Genomic DNA, 5,938 nt, shown 5'->3' with positions numbered 1-5,938 from the left:
AACTTCTCTCGGACGCCTTTGCTTTGTTGGCATTCCGATGAGTCGACATATAGTCACCAATGTAATACACAGATGCATATCATCGATTCTGTAAATTATTTTCTTGATTCTCAAATCTCGCTCATACTCTTCCTCATGAAAGTATATAAATAACATAGCGGAAGTAACTTGCCGCAAAAGACTGATAGGGTCGCTACATAGACATGGGAAATTAGTATCAATGAGGACTATTTCATCAACAATTGAATATAGATCTGGTGATCTATCCAAGCATTATACGATGAACTAGCTATCTAGCAAGGTCATCATGAAAGAGCTCAGTTCCGAAATGCCCTATGAACCAGCATTTTCGTACTAATACTAGTCAAAATAACTAAGCCAACATAGGGGCATACAAAAGCATCGAAATGATCATCGTTTTTGAAATACACAAATAAGGTCCTACTAAATGCACAAGAGATTGTCTGTATGCATTACGTGCTTGACCCTTGGGTTGAAGCATATGTGTTTGACTGATTTAATCAGATAAGTATCTGTTTGTCCTTGGGTCACAGAAAATCTACCAACAACTAGTAGATCGCAATGATTCAAATAACAAATGGCAATTAGGCAAAGTGTTTCAATAATTTGCCAAACAATTGAAAATGAATAACCATTGGGTAGAAATGAATTGACTGAAAGGTCGAAACGAAATGACCTAATAGTCTGAACCCGTTTGGCTTTTCAGATGAAGGTTTAAAATATATAGGTTTAAAGACCCATATATGACGACTACTGAGATTTTGGCCATGTGGACTGGCCAGGTCCGACACAACTACTTCTCAGTCACTCGGAAATACTTTTCCGAACTTGGTAATTCTTGATCACTAGCTGCAAAAGGTAACTCTGTTATAAAATCTCCACTTTTTTTTTTTTTAATATCTAAAATCTATCATTGAGAATGTTCTAGAGATTCTCAAGATTGAAGTCTATTTTCTATAATCAACATCATTTCCTAAAATCTTCTATGAGCGAAGTAAGACCTTTCAACAGTATTCAAACTTACTCAACAATCTAAACGATCTTAATATGTTACTTCTAGCATTGAGCGTTCATTCTCTTAACGCTTGAAATGTGACCATGTAAATTGAAACACTAACGTACCCTTGCGAAGGACCTTCTGAATCATGACATCTTTCATAATGAAATAGATTTTGCTTCTCTCTGAGCATCTTATTTAGTATGGATTGCTACACATAATACTAAGTCATGGAACGACTTTAGTCAACGCCTTCATTCTGGTCACTATGTTGATCGTCTAACCCGAGATGTTGTAATTGGGGCGATGTCTTTGATAGAGTAAAGTATGTATACTTAACTTGAGTATACTCTTAGGGTCTCGTTAGAATCTCAATCCTTTAACCCCATCGTCGAACCGTTGCCGACATTTCAAGCTCTTATTAAACTTGCAACCATCCTTGGGAATTTATCCCATTTTATGCATTTGCATAGATTTTTCTTTTGTCAATCATAATGGTTGGTAACTGCTAGTAGCCATGTCACATCTCGTCTTTCGGATTCGTAGCACATGATCATAATCAATAAGGGTTCTCAACCATGTCCCGTGTAATGTAATAGGTAATGTAATCATAAAGGTTCTGAATATCTGAAACTGTAAGCTGGCAGTTCTAATCGCGATGCTATAACATCATACACAAAGTGTTATAACTGCATATGAGTCCGACTCTGAAGTTCAAACATAAATCATGAAGGTTCTCTTCATGCCATAACTGGTGATAATCGAGAGTTAGTAATGAGTCTTAGCTCATTATGCGATAGCTAGCTGATTACATAAGTCACACTCGTCGCTACGAGCAATGACTCACGTGATCTATCATCAAATAAGGCAATAGTCGATTCGGTGTTCTGTCACTCGTGAACAACCTGAATGAAGAACTATGCCTGCTTCAGTGATTCGTGCGTGGCACTCCGCTTGCACTGCTTTCATGGGATTCTCTTTTTCTTTCTTAGCTCTTCACCATGGCTATAGTGAAATATAACTGAGTTTCTAGCTTCTATTGTTCTTCTCGTAACAGTGATCATGCATTCTTAACGCATCTAAGTTCATTGAGATATCTAATCAATCAATAAAGCATAAAACTTGAATGTAAGCATCAGTACATTCATATAAAACGTGAACTTCTCAATGTTTTAAAATCATTACCACCTTCTTTCTTGCTGAGCATGACGATGTGATGAAGTGATGAGCTTTGGCTGACTGACTCATATATACTAGTGATCATACTAGAAAAATGGCTAACTCTAGGGTTCAGAGCAAATGAACTGCTCTGATACCACTCTGTCACGACCGGTCCTAATTAAGGATAATTAAACCGGGGAAACCGTGACTAATGGAGGGAGATTAGAAGCGGGGTAGAAAGGGGAATAATCAAACAAGAAAGGATCGCAGTATCATTGTTAACAACAGGGATATTTATAATAATATAACGGAGTTTTAGTCGTATAGACTCAAATAACTAGTAAGTTCAGATAACTCTGACTTAGCCAAAATAACATAAAACTTCTGAGTACGCAGCGGAATAAGGTTCTGATTACATGTATGAAGACATGTAACCCTAGAGTTCATTAATACATAATAAGACAAAAGAATCCCGCTCGTCACTTCATCACCATCGGCAGCTGCTCAACCTGCACATTTAGAAATATATGCAGGGCTGAGTACAAAAGTACTCAGTGGGCACATATGCCTACTATGAAATATAACATGCTTCATAAAGTTGTAAATTGTCATGCCATCATAAACAGTACAGCAAGGGAGTTTTTCGCTAAAAATGCCCAAGCTTACTAAATTCATTTGTGATTCTTAAAGTTCGTCTGCAGACTAAGTTCTCTTGTAATCTATCATATCTGGAACTGTGTGCCGGAGAGGTGGCCACCTCTCACGGACACTTGACCGGCCAACCCGCTAGATGACTCACGGTCACTGGTGTACACTAGCCCTGGCAGGATAGCTATCAACTGCTCAAGACCCGAATTCGATTACATGATTAAAGTCACATCAGATAGATATCATACTGAAATTTAAACATTTTATGGCAAGACAATATTTGAAATAACTTCAATTAATTTAGTCATGAAATAACTTGCTTGAACGTAACATTTAAACTCATTTGATATATATGAAAGTAATGCCCACCTGATAGTGATTTTCTGTGATACGAAAGCTCCTCAACAGATTATCAATCTCGCCCTTGACCTTTATTACGAGAATATATGTACATATATAAGATATTTGCTCGAATAAAAATCCTCAAATGAGAATGTATATTTAACTATGCATGATCCTTATGCATGAATTATTATTCTGAAATAATAATCAGGGAATTTCTATTGTTAATCCAGGCTATCGGATTTAAACAAAAGTAAGTCTCGTCTCATGAAGTCAGATAATTAATAAAAATTTATCCGTTCTCTTAGGTTGTTCTAATCCGCCAATTAAATAAATCCCGCTCCTCGTAGTCGATAGAAAATAATTAAATACTTCAGCTTATTCGCTTTATAACTCATAATCAACCGGGCTTAATAATGAGAATTTGAAATGTTATGAGTTCGAATAATTAAAAGGCTCAACATAAGGTAGCCCAATAATTTAATTAAGTAGAAATGGGCCTGGATAGCTAAAATGAAAGGTCCAATTGAAATAATTCATTGGGCTTAGTAATTAAATAAATCTTGGCCCAAATGATTAAATAATGAATAGTTGGGCTCAATTAAATAAATCATGTAAGGCCCAACTAAATAAAATTTCAATCCATAATTTAAAATTAGCCCAAGAATAGAATGAATTATTCTGAGCTTAAAATTAAATAAAACTCGGCTCAGTTGATATGATACAGCAGCCCAAAGAATTAAAAGACAAAGCCCAATTCCTTAAATTAATTCATGCTCAATAAAAATAATGAGAAGAGCCAATTAAATAAAAGACTGGCCCAATTCGAATTTAAATATGAAAGCCCAAGCAATTAAAATTGGAAGCCCAATTTCATTAAAAATAAGCTCAAAATTTCGGCCCACATAAATTAGAGGAAAGTCCAAACAATTAAAATTAATCAAGCCCAAAGAATTAAATGAAAAGGCCCAATTCAAGCCCACTCTATTTCTTCACAACTCTCGGTCCTCCCTTTTCTCTCTCCCACACAATCCAATCTCGCCTCTCTCTCTTTCACTCCCAGATCAGTCGAAAACTCTCTCCCTTCGGTTCTCTCTCTCTCTCGATCCATCTCCAGCCGAGGCGCCCGCCGTCGCCGCTCCGGCCGGCGTCGACTGCCTCCGCGCCTAAGCCCGGCGTTCTCCTCCCTCTCCCTCTTAAAGCAATTCACGCCTTTTTCTCTCTATTCTTTCTCAAGGTCAGCCGCTTGGTCGGCCCTCCCAAAATTCCAGTTGGTTCCATCTTTTCCGGCCGTCCAGCCATCACTGCTCCGGTCAGCTTCGATCGGCGACGTGTCCAACCCCGGCGTCGTCATCTCTCTCTCTCCTCAGGCAGACCCAGTCGAGCCCTAACTCAAGAAATCATCGCCGCTGTCGCTGCTACTCCTTCGCCCGGAATCCAGCAAGCGGTCGCCGTCTGGGAGCGGTTCGATCTCATTTCCCTTCTCTATATTTCCCCCTCCGACCTCTAGCCTTGGTTTCCAGAAAAGAGGAATTTGCTACTGTCGAGCGGCCGCTGCTCCGGCCCTGGTACCGGTAGGTTTCGCCCCCCCTCCAGTTCGGTATCGCCGTGGCTGCCGTCCTCGGGTCTTGATGAGATTGGGCGAGTTCGCCCCTGTCGTAGCTGTCTCAAACCGATCGAGGCAGTCAGCCATCCCCTCTCTTAAAAGCTAAGTCAAACTATTCTCCATAGTCGGTTCTTAACGTGAATTAGGCAAGGATAAGGTCTTTATTCTAGTTTTCATTCCCCGGTTGAATAGTCTATTGTGAAGGCAAGAAATTAATCTAGGTATTGATTGCTTCTGTATCATATGAATTCTCATTGCTTGTGGCTCGCGTGAAGAAATGTAATTACATATGAACTGATTTCTGTGCTTGTGACTTTGCTAAGTCCATAACCTATACTCATCTATACATTCAATATTTCTACTTAATCATGCTTGTTGGATGAAATGTAAATGGGATTCGAATGAAGGGAGCTTAGTATATACCTGTAATTGCTTGTTGTTGGTGGCTGTTTGTTGCTATTGAATTTAATGAGGAGATAGCTGAAATTTTCAGATGCTTATTGACATATGCAGGGGAATCAAGAATGGACTGGTGGAAAAACTTAAACCAAAGCTTACCTGTTCGAAGTTTGGCAGCAGGAATCAACGTACTTACTCTGAATTCTTGAAGAATGAATGATTAGTATGTTGGCTGAATGATAAAGCCTTTGGAGGTGGTGGTTTAAAGGTTGATAGATAAATTAAGAAAAGGGGATTTGGTGGTGCACTTAAGTGTGCTAGCCACTAACGTAAAGAAATGTTAGAAAGGTGTAAAAGATAATGATAGTGGAGGCTTAGTTATTGTAGGGAAAAAAAAAGATATTGTTGTAGTGCTGGTGGTAATTATGCGTATATAGTGTGATGTCCTAATTGTAAATAATAATAAATCTTTGTATCTTGGTTACTCAGTGCATCTACTATTTAATCGCGTGTTTGCAATCAAATATTGGCTTCTGCTCATTATTCATGTATAAATTAAATACATAGATTTAATTCAATTCACAAGCCATTTAATATCTAGATTAAATCCGTAGATTTAATCTGCGTTGCAGTCGGAATAATTTCTCGACTTCAAGTAGCACTAATAAATATAACTGCTTCTGTTTTTCGATTAATAAATAACATGACTTTGCTAAGTCAGTTATAACTTGAAAATAATAATTATTGAATGGCTCAATAATCCT

The 5,938-nt window shown here is 38.1% G+C and overlaps 1 long non-coding RNA gene across 1 annotated transcript; it reads right to left on the bottom strand.

Annotated features, from left to right (window-relative positions):
* Positions 1-2,495: 2,495 nt before the first annotated feature.
* LOC130996685 (uncharacterized) lies at positions 2,496-5,938 on the bottom strand. The gene is made up of 3 exons (XR_009092715.1): positions 5,199-5,938; positions 3,197-3,256; positions 2,496-2,688 (listed from the first exon to the last, which is right to left on the bottom strand). It is a non-coding gene; the product is annotated as an uncharacterized LOC130996685 (long non-coding RNA).

This window comes from Salvia miltiorrhiza, chromosome 8, assembly GCF_028751815.1.
Source record: "Salvia miltiorrhiza cultivar Shanhuang (shh) chromosome 8, IMPLAD_Smil_shh, whole genome shotgun sequence".
Taxonomy (NCBI): Eukaryota; Viridiplantae; Streptophyta; class Magnoliopsida; order Lamiales; family Lamiaceae; genus Salvia; species Salvia miltiorrhiza.
This window is presented reverse-complemented; position numbering and strand designations above follow the sequence as displayed.